The sequence below is a fragment of the Piliocolobus tephrosceles genome, chromosome 13 (assembly GCF_002776525.5).
Source record: "Piliocolobus tephrosceles isolate RC106 chromosome 13, ASM277652v3, whole genome shotgun sequence".
NCBI lineage: Eukaryota > Metazoa > Chordata > Mammalia > Primates > Cercopithecidae > Piliocolobus > Piliocolobus tephrosceles.
In genome coordinates this window covers 18,645,830-18,663,183 of record NC_045446.1, presented here as the reverse complement: position 1 = coordinate 18,663,183, position 17,354 = coordinate 18,645,830, and the positions used below count along the sequence as shown (strand labels likewise).

The following is a 17,354-nucleotide window of genomic DNA, read 5'->3' as shown; positions in this document are numbered from 1 at the left end:
TCTACACAAGGAAAACAGAATTCTCATTTAACCAGCTGTTTTTAAGTATGCCAACGTGCAATTCCATTCTGTAGTACTTCCCTTGAAGGAAGAGAATGGTCATCATGTCTCAACTCACGGGAGTGAGGAAACTGGTCTCTGCTCCCACGGAGGAAGACATTAGAGGAAGACAAAGGATTGGATGAAGGAATGGACTTAAGCTAAGAAGCAGAAAGAAAGGTGATAGCGGGTGGGGAAACATGCAGAAGAAGAAAGGGTAAACTGGGACAAAAATTCTTCTGTACAGAAACCAGGAGCTTATTGCAATGGTCGGAACATTTACAATATCCAAAAATAGCTTTTCTATCAAGCCTCATTTCCCCTATATGTGTTTCAAACTACTAGTAGAATTCCAAATATAAGGTAGCCTCCCAAAGTTTACTCCTATGAAAACAGTCAATGGAATAGTCAATAGTCAAGGCTGAGATGATCCAGGAGTAGCACGTGACCCAGGCCTAAACAATGAGGGGACTCTAGTTCCCCAGCCACAAAAGGATGACTGATTCGAAAATGGACCTAAAAATCATGCCCATGCTCTATGCTGGTACTTCCAGGAAAAAACAAACAAATAAAAAAACTTTCCTCTTCATTGGAGTTGATTAAATGGCAGGTTGTAAACCTAGAGCTGCCAGAGGTAACCTCTGCCAGTACGGGGCAGCCTGTAAGCAAATGAAGCCAAAAGAGGGAGAAAGTGTCCTAAAGCTCCTAAATCCATCCATGCCCGAAAGCAGCTATATCCTTGAACTTACTAGTTATATATACCAATAAATCTCTTTTCCTTCAACAACATTGAATTGAGTTTCTATCACTGGAAAGCAGAGGAAAGTCTTCACTCATACACCTACCAAATACCTTTGTACTAGCCATTCAACCTCACTGCCTATCAGTTTTCTGAGCTCTGAGAATAAAAAAAAAAAAAAAAAAAAAAAACATGTTTACTTTACAGAATTGAAAACTGCTAAGTACTACACAGGAGCCAACAATATTTTAACTAAAACAAAAGGTAGGGATAGAAGAAGTAAGATAGTCACGGAGCTAAATTGCTCCTAGCTGCTAGTGCTGGTAAGAAAATATTCTATTTCTATCAGTTTTTCACCATGTGCCCTGGTGAAATCTTTATCAAAGCAGTTAATCGCCTAGTAAATCTTTAAATATTTTCCCTTTTACTTCCAGTTAACAAGGCTTTTCCACCTTCTTGGACATCTCTGACCAAGCCATCTTACCATGTTGGGAACAGTTCCCCCAAAATCTGGCCATATACTGGCCCCAAAACTGGCCATAAACAAAGTCTCTGCAGCACTGTGACATACTCATGATGGCCATAACACCCACGCTGGAAGGTTGTGGGTTTACCCGAATGAGGGCAAGGAACACCTGGCCCACCCAGGGCAGAAAACTGCTTAAAGGCGTTCTTAAACCACAAACAACAGCATGAGCGATCTGTGCCTTAAGGACATGCTCCTTGCTCCTGCTGCAGATAACTAGCCAAATCCATCCCTTTATTTCAGCCCATCCCTTCATTTCCCATAAGGGACATTTTAGTTAATCTCGTTTCCCATAAGGGATGCTTTTAGTTAATCTAATATCTATAGAAACAATGCTAATGACTGGCTTGCTGTTATTAAATATGTGGTGGTAAATCTCTATTGGGGTTCTCAGCTCTAAAGGCTGTGAGACCCCTGATTGCCCACTTTACACCTCTATATTTCTGTGTGTGTGTCTTTAATTCCTCTAGCGCTGCTGGGTTAGGGTCTCCCAAACCGAGCTGGTCTCAGCATTACCAGGCTTACCATGATGAATAAGCAAAGGGATCACAGAAAGGGAAAATTAACAGTTCCATCTTCAAGGGGCATGTGTGTGTGTGTGTGAGTGCCCATGCAGATACACATGTGCTACAAGATGAAGTAGAAGAATAATTCTCACATGAAGGCAAATCAGGGATGAAAAGAAGCTACTTCTACACAACAAGGTGAAAATCTAAGGGCCTCGAGTAATGTACCCACTCCCAAAGCATTATTCTTCTAAAGGCAGAACTGAACGATTAGGACTACACTTTCAATTCAAAATTCATAATTAAATGTAATGTGTATTTTGGAAGTTGATTTAGTGTTCTGATAAATGTTTGGTTTCACAGAACACCAGATCACATCTCTCATGGATAGCAGAATAAAACACTTTTTATAATATATGTAACTGATTTACAAAATATCAATATGAAAGAACTACTAGTGAAACAAATACCTAAAAGTAAAGGGTACTAACTTCTAGTCCTCTTTTGATATAAGTGTATAAATAAAAGCAAGAAATGCACAACTAATATTTTGCAAGAGCTAGGAAGAAAAATCATAAATGTGCTATACTTTCAACCTCCAAAGTTGCTGGACCTAAAGATTAAGTATAAATGAAATCATTCTTAAGAGGATATTTTATTTTAAGATGTTATCAGTATCTTTGATATCAATTATTCTTTCTTCATTATATATATAATTACATATATACTATGGTAAAAAGAACCCCATGGCTCAGCATGGAGTTCTAACCTTAATCAGTGTTTCATATAGGCTGAATATTAATTTTTTTTGTCCCCATCTTATTCAATGAGTCATATAAAATATTCCAGATCAATGAGTTTCAATCCTCATCTTCCTCCTGTTCTTCTACCTGGTTAATCTGGAAGTAACATAATTTGTAACTCCCTTTGCTGTCAGCAACTATGTACAATCAATCACATAAATTATTCTTCTTCAAGGATTTTTTTGTGATATATTTCAAAAACCTTTTGGAAAAAGGCACCTCAAAAGTTACAGTGGCCTTGCTCTTGCTTGCATGTGATGGTTACAACCCCTCCAATGAGATTCCAAGCTTTTCCATTCACTTTCACTCGGAGAACCTGCTAAAAATTGGCAGCATCCATGATTCCATTCAGATCTTGCTTCTTTTGCCCCCCTTCACCACAAGCTTTTTCACAAGCATCATCATGGCAGTGGAGGAAGAAAGTTGAACATTAATATTTTAAGCAAATAAAATATATGATGCTTTTCTTGAGGCTTCTGACCCACTAAAATGTTTCTGAAAACAAAAATACACTGGTAAAAGTTGTATTCCTCTGACTATAGTCAAAAAAGAATTTCAATCAACTCATTTTAAAAAATGTTTTTCTAAAAGGAAAAGCTGAAAGTCAGAGTATTAATATGATAGTAACCCTTGAAAATTATATTACATAAAGTTTCTTCTCTAGCAAGGTTTAAACAAACAAATCATTAACTCTGACAAACTAACAACATACAGATTTGCCCCCAGATGATTCAGGAATAAAAATGCTATGTCAAATTGGCTTGGGGTTATCCAATTCAGTTTGGGCAATATTAAACAACTTTAACTAAAATCCACTTACCTACTCCTACACATCTTTGTATGCCTGGGTGCCATTCTCAAAGATTCTGATTTAACTGGTCTAAGCTGCAGTCCCGTATGCAGGATTTTTCAAAAGCTTTTCATTTTATTAGGGTACAAGCTAGGGTTGAGAACCAGCAGTTTACAAGAAGATGTGGCACTGGCCTTCAAATCAAAGACTAGATCTTATTACTCTACAACTGTTGAGAAAAATCGTTACTATTCAAATCACTGTACTCTCACTAATATGACACCAGAAGGTAAGTTCCTTAAGAAGAGAAGCTTTTCAGCCTTGTTCATCACTGAGGCTGAGTGGAATGCCTCCAAATAATAGATACTCCATAAATATTTGTGAATGAATGAATTAAATGCTGAAAGATTACCTTTCAGTTCTAGTACCCTGAAGCAATACAATAGAAGCTCTCTTAACCAGTAATGATTAGGACCAGCAGTTGAGAAAAAAAGTCATACAAAGCAGGAAATCACAAAAATTTGATAAGCATACCTAAGCATTTTATTTCAGTTTAAATGAACCTTCATTTGCTAATCTTGTAATACAGGATCAGACTTTCTGTTTATATGGATCTACAGGTTAGAGTGCCAAAATGTCTTTCTTTCATAAACCATAACTATAATGCATCCTCCACCATTTCCATTTTGGACTTTTAAATTATGGCGAGAACTTATGATACTCTGAAGCAATCTGAATGTAGAATCCTTCTGGACATTAATAATTTACCCCGTTCTGTTATCATTCTCTTATCCAAATATAACTAAGCAGCAAATTTTTAGTATTTTTTTTTATCATTTCCAAAGCATTAAATTATAGATTTCATGAAAGCAACTTGGTTTTTTAAAACTCATTGGTTTAATAATAGTTAATTAAATTACAATAACAAGAACGAATGGCAGAATCAAGTCTGGAAACAAACACAACTTAATCTTGATAATTGGTCTACAACTGATGGGAAAAGTATAGAGTACACAGTAACCCACTAGAACCGGCATTCAGAATGAGGTGTGACAATTAAACCAGTGAGTCAGTTGAAACTTTGCTCTCCACAGAGCTTTTACTGTTATACAAATGCTAGCCACAGGTTTCTTTCCACTGACCTTTCCAATTCCCTAGAGCAGTTAATTCATCCCTTTACTAGTAGGTCATCTGAACTGAGATCCAACAAAATTACCAAGTCTATACATTACATCATCAAAGGACTGTCAGGCACGGAGGCAGCAGGAGTCATGGAATCTCTTAATATAAACGCCCAACAATTTACATGCAGACTCCCTGATTTACCTTTAAGGCATTTATAAGTTACATAGCAGGGGATTCATTGAAAATATAACACGATCTAAGACTAAAATCAGAATTTTTAAACGCTCAACACATTATTTTACTTGGAGTTAAAAGGATATGGCAAATTGAATAGTTTTGTTTTGCTAATTCAGAATCAGTTCCCATTTGGCAGGTGTCTCAAATGAGGACACTGGCGACAAAGAACTGCTGCCACCAGGAGGCTCTTTAATGCACCTTTTATTGAAAGTCTTGACATTTAAAATATTTTTGCTTCTTTATAGCTCATGCAATACCTTCTCAATGAGAAGTTTTCCATGTAACCTGTTTTTTTTTAAAATAAAATTATTGCTTCTCTGTTTCCTATCTTAAAGTAACAAAATACCCTTTATGTAATTTAATGCCTCCAGTTTTGAATCTCATCTTATACAGAGAAAACAGAACCATTTAAATTTTTTTTAAGTTAGGTAGCAATTTAGCAATTTTGTTTTCATTAAGTCTTTCTCAAGAGAGTCAATAACTCCAATCTTATTCCATGGGATACCTGACAGGGGATTCAGAGAGCAAAACAGGCTTTGCATTTTCACTGGCTTGGGCAGTGTGGGTCAGTTTCTATGAAAAAGATAACTCCAATTATGTCCTAGGTTAAATACGGAAGTGATGGACAAAAGGAAAACTTTTACTTTAAGAACTGTAAACCCTGATAGTTCTCAAATTAGCATGAGCTAATATCACAGTCAAGATTTTAAAAAGAGAAACTGGACTTTTAAAAAACAGGTCCTTGTAAAAGTCTTTCTAAAACGGGGAGAATGGAGACAGGAGAAATTAACAGTTTCTGTTAATATCAAGAAATCTGAACTTGTTCAAGACAGATAATGTCATTTTTATGGCCCATGAAACACTGTTTCACCTGTATGTTTACTTCACCAATAATGGTTCTCCCAATCAATGAAACAGGATTTAGTTGCAGAAATACAATGTAGATTTATTTCACATTTGCTGCTGCTTAAAAGACCCTTAGAAAGGGAAACTTTCAGATTAGCTATAGAATCCTTGTGCTTCCTGAAAACTCGGACACTTTTAGCCAACAATCCTTATGCTGTCCTCCTCCCCAGGACTCAGTTCCATAAAACAATTACATTACTTATAAGCACAAACAGTGGGCTGAGGTGCTTTTTGTTTACCTATTTTAAAAACTAATCAAGTACCTCAGCTTAAAGATAACTGATTTTTTTTTGCTTTAATACAGTTAAAAAAAAAAAAAGTCAAGATGGCTATTGTAAGTGCTGAAAAAGTTAAAATGTTAGCACACAAAAAATATTATTGACATTCATCTGTTTTGGTTTATATAAAAACTACAATTGGGAGTTTTTTTTCCCCCAAGTTCATTTTGTATCTAAGGAAACTAAGAGCAGAACAGTTTTTACTGGGTCATGTCCAGTAATGCCTTAAGACCTTTTTATTTTCCATCTTAGAACTACATAAGCAGTTACCCTATCAATGTACACTCAACTCAGCTATAATCTTTGTATGTCTACAAGTTTTATGGGAGAGGGTTTCCCATCAGCTTTCCTCAGCCAGGATTCCTCATTTAAACCAAAAAACACAAATATTTCAGTGACTATTTTCTCAATTATCAATCTAGATGCACAGGAGTGTACAGATGCCAAGAGCATTAGGGCTTTATTTTCCCAATGAACCCAGGCTGGTTTAGAAACTGCAAAACAGAATGAAATGTCTTGACTTATAAGGGAAAAACTGTACTTTCTGTTCTCCATGTTTTGCTTTTCAAATAGAGGAAAAAAGAGAATTGGTGTCTCTTTTAAAATGTCATCTATATGACTCAAGCTGAAATAAGTAAAATCACCTAAAACCCTAACTCCAGCAGCAAGAGGTCTCACAAGTGCAAAAGGCACTAGGCTGTTCTAGAACTTAACCCTAGCTCACTTGAAGGAGGACCTATGAAACTGAGATCGGGTCTCATGAGAAGGCACTCCACACTAACCTTGGCATAAATGCATCATAAATTTTCTAGATGAGAGCCGACTCAGAGGAGTCAAGTGTAAAAATATGGTGCTTAAGGGAATTTTCCTCTAAAACTCCAGTCTCACACAGACTATTTTCAACTTTGTCACTGAGTGACTTAACTACTAACCTGACTGACAGGCACAAATTTTAAAAAAAAGGTCTAATTTGTTTTTGGTAGAAATTCAAAACATACCTGTTTTCCTACTTTGCAAAGGTTTTTCTGTCAGTTAAGTTTCCAACCTGGAGAACTCTAGTCCCCTAACATCTCACCTTTAACAAAGCCTTGTTAAATGTGAAGGATCTCACTTAAACCGGCAGAAAACAGAAACTAGAAAGTCATAGCCTGAGCACCTCCCTACACTCTACTGCTGCCCTATCATGGGGGTAACAGGAGGAGAAAGGTTAAACTGTTAATATTCTTAGATGTCAAGTATCATAACCTCACAACTTCCAATCATTTACTTAGAAAAAATGAATGGTATCCAACAGAGGAAACATTATAGATGTTTCCTCTTTACACCAGGCTTAACTGTGTCATGTTGTTGGTAAAATGAAATCTGATTAAGACTTTGAAAGGATATTTTGAAGGGCAATTCAATGGAAACTCACCTTCTAACAGCTGACTAAAAAGGACAGGCAGGAACTTAGTCTCGTAGGACTGATATATTTTCAGCATCTAGAAAGGTACCTGGCACATAGGAAGTGCCCGATAATTATTTGCCAAATGAATTGAGGGTTAAAACTTTTCATTAGATTCAAGGTAGGAATTCCATCCAGCATGTTAAATAACTTCTCCTTTAATAAAATGACTGACCCTAAACATGCACAGTCTTTCTAAAGAGCAATCAGGTAACATAAAAGGCTTCAGAAACTTTTTAGGCTATCTGCCTAACTCAGAACTCTTTTCTCTGAGATGGGCTCTCTGATCTAGCCATGTCTGTACTAGTAATATAGTCCCCTGGCTCAAAGCAGGCTTATTATATTCTCTTTCCAAAATCTGGAATGAGAACAAGTCAGTGGGTCTGGGATAGTATCTAGAATGGAGAAGATACAAACATGGGAACTTCACAGTGACCAGAGCCTTTTGCCTGCTACGAATACAGGAAAAGCTGAGAAAGTCAATCTCTTGACAGGGGAAATGAAGTGGATGCAAAGAAAGACGAAGAGACACAAGAGACAGAGACTCCAGTTCCAGGCCCTAAAACTGCCCCAGGGTCGCCCAAGGTGCCCTAATACAGTTCCAATAATTCCCCTTCATGATTAAGCTAGGAGTTAGATCCTACTAAACATACCGAAGAAGTCTTCACAAAGATGTGTAGAAGCATCTATTTATTTATTCCTCATCTGATTTTTTTTTTTACTTCTAGGAAATAACCAAAATTATGTACAAATATTTATGTCCAAGGATGTACACTGCAGAGCTAGGCATATAACAGTAAAAAATTGTGAATAATTTAAATGTCTAAAAATAGTGAACTGATTAAATAAACTCTGTATATATGATACCCTACCCAAATTATAGGATACTATCAAGCCACTAAAAACTACTATTCCTGAAGAATAATTAAGAATGTAAAGAAATGCTCAAGATATAGACAAAATAAGTATTTCTAAAACAAGTATAATACCAATTTCAATTTTATTTATTTATTTATTTTTTAAAAGACAGGGTTCCACTGTCACCAAGACTGGAGTGCAGTGGTATGATCGTAGCTCACTGTAACCTCGAATTCCTGGGTTCAAGCAATCCTCCTGACTCAGTTTCCCAAGTAGCTGGGACTACACATATGCCACCACACGTGGCTAACATTTTTTATTTTGTGTAGAGATGGGATGTTGCCATGGTGCCTAGGCTAGTCTCAAACTAGCCTCAAAAGGATCCTCCTGCCTCAGCCTCCCAAAGTGCTGGGATGACAGGCATAAGCCATTGTACCCAGCCTCCACTGTAGTATTTATTTATTTGAGACAGAGTCTTGCTCTGTCGCCCAGGCTGGAGTGCAGTGGCTCAAACTCGGCTCACTGCAACTTCTGCCTCCCGGATTCAAGCAATTCTCCTGCCTCAGCCTCCCAAGTAGCTGGGATTACAGGCACCCACCACCATGCCCAGCTAATTTTTTTTGTGTGTTTTTAGTAGAGACAGGGTTTTGCCCACGTGGTCAACCTGGTCTCAAACTCCTGACCTCAGGTGATCCACCCGCCTCGGCCTCCCAAAGTGCTGGGATTACAGGTGTGAGCCACCGCACCTAGCCCATTTTATTGTTTAATATAAATTTATGGAGTCTTTCCGTCTCAGGTCGCCGCTGCGAGAAGAGCCGCCGCCATGTCTCTGCATCTGCAATGGATGGTCGTGCGGAACTGCTCCAGTTTCCTGATCGAGGAATAAGCAGACCTACAGTACGGAGCCCAATAACTTGAAGGCCCGCAATTCCTTCCGCTACAACGGGCTGATTCACCGCAAGACCGTGGGCGTGGAACCGGCAGCCTACGGCAAAGGTGTCGTGGTGGTCATTAAGCGGAGATCCGGCCAGCGGAAGCCTGCCACCTCCTATGTGCGGACCACCATCAACAAGAACGCTCGCGCCACGCTCAGCAGCATCAGACACATGATCCGCAAGAACAAGTACCGCCCCGACCTGCGCATGGCAGCCATCCGCAGGGCCAGCGCCATCCTGCGCAGCCAGAAGCCTGTGATGGTGAAGAGGAAGCGGACCCGCCCCACCAAGAGCTCCTGAGCCCCCTGCCCCCAAAGCAATAAAGAGTCAGCTGGCTTTCTCACCTAAAAAAAAAAAAAAAAAAAAATTTATGGAACAGAAAAAAAGACTCAAAGGATCTAAAACATGGAAGTAGGATCACAGTTAAATTAGATTTCTCTCTTTACTGAATTTGCCAAATAAATATGCATGACTTTTTAAAAACATGGATGGGGTCTTGCTACGTTGGCCTGGCTGGTCTCAAATTCCTGGCCTCAAGCAATCCTCCCATGTCAGCCTACCAAAATGCTGAGATTACAAGTGTAAGCCACTACACGCCAACCATGAATTACTTTTATAAACTTTTGAAAAACAAATGTTTAAAGAAATGATGGACTTCAACTCCTACTGCCAATATTCTAGTCTCCTTCTACAGCTCTAAGAAAGAAAAAAAGGCAAGAAACACAAGTTGTAATCTTAGCACACACTCATATAAAATTATGTTATACTATATAAAGTAATATGTTTTACTTAAGAATCCATTGATATTAAAAGAGACTATTTTTAAGTAGATGGAACCACTCATTGTGGTTCTGATGTGCACTTCTCTAAAGATCAGTGATGTTGAGCTTTTTTTCATATGATTGTTGGCCACATGCATGTCTTCTTTTGAAAAGTGTCTGTTCATGTCCTTTGCCCACTTTGTAATGGGGCTGTTTTTTTCTTGTAAATTTGTTTAAGTTCCATATAGATGCTGGATATTAGACCTTTGTCAGATGCAGTGTGCAAACATTTTCTCTCATTCTGTAGGCTGTCTGTTTACTCTGTTGATAGCTTCTTTTGCTGTGCAGAAGCTCTTTAGTTTATTTGGATCCCATTTGTCAATTTTTGCCCAATTGCTTTTGGCATCTTCATCGTGAAATCTGTGCCAATGCTTATGTCCTGAATGGTATTGCTGAGGTTATCTACTAGGGCTTTTATAGTTTTGGGTTTTACATTTAAGTCTTTAATCTACCTTGAGTTCATTTTTGTATATGATATAAGGAAGGGCTACCGTTTTAATTTTCTGCATATGACTAGCCAGCTATCCCAGCACCACTTACTGAATAGGGAATTCCATCCCCATTGCTTGTTTCCATCAGGTTTGTCAAAGATCAGGTAGCTGTAGGTGTGTAGTCTTATTTCTGGGTTCTGTATTCTGTTCTATTAGTCTATGCTGTTTCTGTACCAGTACCATGCTGTTTTGGTCACTGTGACCCTGTAGTATAGTTTGAAGTCAGTTAGCATGATGCCTCCACCAGCTTTGTTCTTTTGGCTAAGAATTGCCTTGGCTATTCAGGTTCTGTTTTGATCCCATATGAATCTTAAAACAGTTTTCTCTAGTTCTGTGAAGAACCTTAATGGTCGTTTAATAGGAATAGCATTGAATCTGTAGATTGCTTTGGATAGCATGGCCATTTTAATGATTAAATCCATATTTAAGGCTTGTATTGTTATATAAATAACATTAATTAATTGGTGAGACACCTATACTTCTTATACAACATTTTGCTATTCCTGGAACTTAAAATTGACTTGCTTTGTCATTCACTTGGTTTTCTATAATTCTACAATTAATTCTTTCCCATGCTTTCCAAAGAAACTATAACATATCTCTCAATAATGGCTCAAAACACATTGTATGATATGTTGGTCCACTTTCTTAGCTTTGTTTCTCCTAAGTCTTCTATCCTCCTGTCCAACCTAAACCGGTTGTTTTCTAAACCTGTTGTACAACAATTATCTAAGTTTTTCCCTTCATCAAATGGGATTTTGATACTGAAATCCCTGTTTTCGGAATCAATGCCTTCATCTTTATTGGTTCATTTTCTTGTTTGATGGAGAACTTCCTCCAATAGCTCCCTCAAAAAAGATGTATGGGAGGTAAGTTTTGTGACCCTTCGTATCTTAAAATGTCTATTCTATCCCCAGACTTGATCAAGAGATGGGTTGGGTACAGAATTCTACACTGGAAATCACTACTTTTCAGAATTTGTAAAGCATCATTCCAATGACTGCTAACTGTCTTTGTTGCTGCTGAGAAGTCTGATGCCATCTGATTCCCAATCCCCGTTCGCAGCTGTTTTTTGTTCCCCGCCCCGGGGAAACTTTTAGGATCTTTTATTCTTATTTTGCTAAAGTTTCACCATGTTGTGTCTTGGTATGAGGTTTTTTTCATTCACTGTTTTAGGCACTCAGTGGATTCTATTAATCTGGAATTATATGCCCTTCGGTTGTGGGACATTTCCTTATATTAGTTATTAGATGGTTTTCTCTTCTCCATTTTCTCTGTTCCCTTGTCTCAGAACTTTTATTAGCCAGGCATGCAACTTTCTGGGTGACCCTATTAAAATTTTTCTCTATTCTGCTGTCTATCCCCCTCTTTGTCTCTTTCATCTATTTACTGAGAGACAGCTCCAATTTTGTTTTCCAACCTTTTTTTGTTGTTGTTGTTAATCAGGAATTGTTCTTGTTTTCTAATTGTTCCTTTATTTCTAGCATCCTCTCCTTGTTTCACTGATGCAATATCTTCTCTTACTATCCCTTCCAATTTTCTTGGCCTGCTCTGACTTGCACATTAGCGACTTCCCTTAAATATCCAGTGATTCTTGGCTATGTTCATATTTAAGATTGAAGCGCTAAGAATGTGGAGCAGCTAGAACTCTCATACACTACTGGAAGGAATGTAAAATAGTACAACCACTTTGGAAAACATATTGACAGTTTCTTAAAAAGTTAAAAACACACCTACTATACAACCCAGACATACTAAGGCATTTATTGAAGAGAAATGAAAGCAGATCTCCACACAAAGACTTGGACATGAATGCTCAAATTAATGTTATTTGTAACAGCTAAAAACTAGGTTACAAAAAGCAGACCAGCGTTTGCCTGGGGACTGGATTGAGAGAAGGACAAGTGAGACGACCAAGAACACTTCAGAGGTGATGCATATGCTCATCTTGATCATGATGATGGTTTCACACCATCAAAAATTAGACTCTTTCAAGGTGTATCATTTTTTACATTAATTATGCCTCAATAAACCTATAAGAGAGAGGGGGGGAGAGGAATAGAGACAAAGAGAATAAAAAATAAAAGTGTCTTAAAAAAATGAGGTATTCAAAATGAATTGAATTCTCTGGGAAGCCGGCATGTTTGTAAGAGAAGGAGCTCTTACTATTCCATATATACCATATATCCTGTTTTCAGTACACATACAGTCTATATACAGTGTAGCACTCACTCCTGCCCAAGGCTGTTACATGGTGCCTCATATCCCTAAGTTGAATGCCTCTCTGGTTAAATTTCTCTAGAGTAAGATTGGTAAACTTTCTAAAAATAACCAGATAGTAACTACTATAAAGCCATACTGTCTTTGTTAAGACTATTTAACTCTGCCATTGTGGCACAAAAGCAGTCATGGAGAATATGTAAATGGACAGAGTGTGGTTGTGTTCTAATAACTTTACAGGTGGCAGGACATATTTGGCCCATGTTCAAGCCATAATTTTACCAATCCCTGCCCTAGAGAATCATACTAGTCTTTCCATTTTTGGAGAGCTAATCAATTTATCTTCAGAAGGATACTCTGAAGTAATAGCTAAAACCACTTTACCCATAAAGTATATAATTGAGCAAGTAAGAGCTAGGGGAAGGGAAGCTGTAAAAAGGAATACTAGAAATTTAAAGAGTTATATATAATTTTATCAGCTATTAGGAGGAGCTGATGAGGCTAAGGGGCAGCACTTCTGATAACCTGCAAATACTGTTTCATCTGATGAACCCATATCATAGGATAAGCAGAAATCAGTCTTTATGACAGATGTTTATAAATGTTACAATTAAAAGGCACTGGTGGATTAACTCAAAATCATATGTGAATTTGTCTCAAATTCAAGGCAAACTTCTAGAATCTCTAATAAATAAAATCACATACTCAGAAAAACGAATTTCAAGTTCTGTCAATTAACACACTCTCCCAATTTCACTCAATTATTTTCCTTCAGGTAACAGAACTTTCCAGGGTAAGTTCATTTGTGCTTCTTCACTCCACAAGAAAAGAGTTGTTAATTTTTTCCCCAATTCCTATATTACACGACAGAAGCACTAGATAAAACCAGATGAGTAATAATCATTCACTGCTCATAGGGAAAATTAAGTTCAGAACTGATCTCTATCTTTAGCATTCTTCTTGGTCAAAATGATATAATTTGTTTAGGCAAAGTGGGAGAGGTTTTTTAAAAGGCAATGGAGGTGGGAGTAGGAGAAAGGGTGACAACTGAACACATTAGTTGAAAATTTCTAGGGCCTCATTTCTCAGAGCGAAGGAATGTTTGGTGCTTCACTGACAGAAGCTAAGAATCCCTCTCTCCTTTTCAGATAGAGTTAGGATGAGAGAGGTTAGCTAAACTCTGCTGATTCACACAAATACTTGCTTCCTAAACTTGGAGTAAATCAACTTTTAGAAACATCTTCTGAAAACATAATTTTGCAGGACAGCCTCTCATCTAACCAGCTACCATAAAAAGATACCAGTTAAAGAGTAAACTTCTTTTTCCTGTCTGGTTCTTCACCCTAATCTGTTGGGGAAAAAAAGAAGTGAAGGAATATATGATTTGGCCTGTCATTTAACATATTCGACATTTTAGAAAGGAAAAATCCAAAACACCATATTAATATCAACAACGATAATGATAGTTTATAGATAATTTTTAAATATCAAAAAATTAAAAAATTTATAATTCACATTTGAAATAAATTACATTATTTTCTGTAATAGATTTACCCTTCTAATAATGTATTGCTTTGGCAAAGAGTAAAATTATTTCTGTACTCCTTGCCCTAAAGCAGGCTGCTAGCTAGGGTGGCAAAGGGAGACTTTTCTAAAATAATCCACAGAGCCAGTATCAAGCACTAATGATATATTATAACTTCATGGTATTTCAGCATGCATATATCTTTAGATATACATTATCCTTAATTTACATTAGTAAAGGAAAGTGTTACAGAGACAGACATTGTTGACTTTCTTCAATATCCATTCTTCTCCACCCTTTCTCTTCCCTGATAACAAAAAACAATTTTAGGTATCTAGCTTCCAAATGCTCGAGAAGAAAATCTCCAGCTCCAGGACATAAATCAGTCTTAGACTCCTCCTTCTTGCCAGGAACTAGGCATTGGCAAATGACAGAACTGTGGTCAACGAGATGCAAAGTTCTGTTGAAAGGCTTCTAATTAAAGTTTTCCATAATCATAAAAAGAGATATTTAATAAGAAATGGTCCTTTTTTGCCCCAGGATGTTCATGTGTGAAGATGTAAAGCCTGGGGCCACAGCAGCCATCCTGTGACAAGGAGCAGTGCTTGCTGACATGCTGAGCATGGCAGTGCAGAAAGATGACCAGAATATGGGTCCTGATAATGTTGCTGAGCTGCTGAACTGAGCAATTCTAGCAAATTCTCCTTATTTGAATCAATAAATTCACTTACTACTTTAGTTACATACAGCTAAAAGCATCTGTAGAGATACAATTATAACGTCTACATTACAGTTGAGGAAATCAGCTCAGAGAAATTCAATGGACACAAAGTCTGTCAGTGACTAGCACAGCCAAGACTAGAATTTACTCCTTTTCTTTAACAAAAGTTGTTTAAGTGCCACTGTGTGTGAAGCACTAGGGTATAAAGCGGGTGTATAAGTGTGAAGGGATTGCAGTTCACAGAGGCTTACCATCTAGAGAAGAAGAAATGACACACAAACAAATAGTTAAAGATATGTGGTAAGAGCTACACAAAAGTCACAGAGCAAGGAGCTCCTGGCTCACAGAAGAGAAAGCACCTAACTATGCCATGAGATGTTAGGGTGGGCACATCCAAGAGGTGACAAACTTTTTTTCTTTAGTGATTTAAAATTTTAAAAGACAACTTCCTGTGAATCTGTAATTATTTCAAAGTAAAAAGTTTGTTTAAACTTCAAAAGAAAGGGATGTAGTCTCATAAACATGTTGAACAAAATAAGCCAGAGAGAAAAAAGTAGGCTCTATTTTATTTGATACATAGGCAAAATTAGTCTATGTTAGAAGTAACAAAGGTATTTCCTCTGGCAGAGGAGGTAGTGAACTGGGGGAGGACAAAGGGATTTCTGTTGTGATAGTGATATTCTGATTACTGATATGGGTATTAGTTACCTAGTGGTTTCAGTGTGTAATAATATATTTGAGCCATATGTGCATACATATAAATATATATTAGATGTTTATTTATGTTATACCTCAACAGTTTTAAAAAATTAATATGCGTTCCTTATAAAAAAAAAATTCAGCCAGCCATTGTGGCTTGAACCTATAATCCCAGTTACTTGGGAGGCTGAGTCAGAAGGATCACTTGCCAGGAATTCAAGACCAGCCTGGGCAACAAAATGAGAACCTGTTTCTAAAAACATAAAAATAAATTAGCCAGGCATGACGGTGCATGCCTGTAGCCCCAGCCACTCAGGAGGCTCAGGTGGTAGGATTACTTGAACCCAGGAGTTCAAGACTCCAGTGAGCTATGATTGTACTACTGCACTCCAGCTTGGGCGACAGAGCAAGACCTTGCCTCTAAAAATAATAAACAAACAAAATAAAAATAAATAAATTTAAATTAAAAAAGCATATATAAAGTTAAAAATGTCAGCTTTCTTGACCACCTCTCTTGAACCTCACTTCTTAGAAGCAATCACTGTGAATGGTTCTGTGTAAATAATTCTAGATAATCTAGACCTTTTCCCATGCATTTTCAAATATAAATGACCATGAATGCATAAACACAAACACCATTTTTTAGTATTTTGTATTTTAAACTAATATTGAATTATACTGTATGTCTGTTTTACAATTTGCTTTGTTTTTACTTTCTACTCATCTTTCCATTCAGTTAAGCACCTCATTCTTTTTTAACAGCTACATACTATTCTATAATATGCATATATAGCTAATGTATTCTTACTAATGCACCTTATGTATTACTTACTAATAATGCACCTTGATTCAATCACATTTGTTTTCAAATTTTCTTTTGTGGTAATTTCTGTACTATACGGTCCTGTAAGTGGGTCTGCCAGAAGAAAGGTATAAGGTGACCCTAAGTTTGCACTATGCAAAGACAGGTAAAAACATCCCAGGTTGAAGAAACAACACAGCATAACAAGTATCTGAAAAGTCTAGAGGATAAGGTATGTATGGATTCAACGGGGAGGCAGGCATGGGTGAGAAAATGAAGGGTTTTCTAAGGTAAGTGATGTAGCAACACTGCAGAAGAGACTTGTTTCTAGATGTATCAAGTTTTCAAACTGGTGGCCCCAGATTCGTTTACTAGTTTATACAACTTCACTTAATAAAAACTGCCCTTTTCTGAAACTAAGATAAAGCTGCTCTAAATTGGAATAGCGTTAATAATGGCACTGAATTCTCCCGAAACACTGAAGTAGGAAATAATAATGAGAATATTCCATCCCCTCCACAAAACTGAATTGCATCATTTAAATGGGAATTTTCTTTCGATGGTGAACCTTTGGTATGGACATCTTTGGCCACCTTACCAGCTTTCTGAGGGCATAATGAATTAATAACATTCAAAAACACTTGCTGCTAATCTACCATTCTACCCTTGAGGGGTACAAACGTGAGCAAGACACAGTCCTTGCCTGTGAGGATCTTACAAGTAATTACAATACAACTCGATGAGTGCAAATAAGTACCACAATGAGTGCCAAATAAAGTAGGCACAAGTACCAAGTACCATGAGTACACAGAAGAGGAGTGTCTAACTCTGCTTGGAAGGTAGAAAGAAGTCAATGAAAGCTTGTAGAGGATCTTGCTTAAGCTGAGTC

General features: G+C 37.3%; 1 protein-coding gene and 1 pseudogene across 29 annotated transcripts in view; one reads left to right on the top strand and one right to left on the bottom strand.

Annotated features, from left to right (window-relative positions):
- The window catches only part of PHF21A (PHD finger protein 21A), a 195,707-nt gene that overhangs the window by 125,086 nt on the left and 53,267 nt on the right, over positions 1 to 17,354 (bottom strand). The gene's annotated exons all lie outside the window — the stretch shown is intronic.
- LOC111544917 lies at positions 9,057 to 9,553 on the top strand (annotated as a pseudogene). The gene has a single exon (XR_002732300.1). The product of XR_002732300.1 is annotated as a 60S ribosomal protein L28 pseudogene (transcript).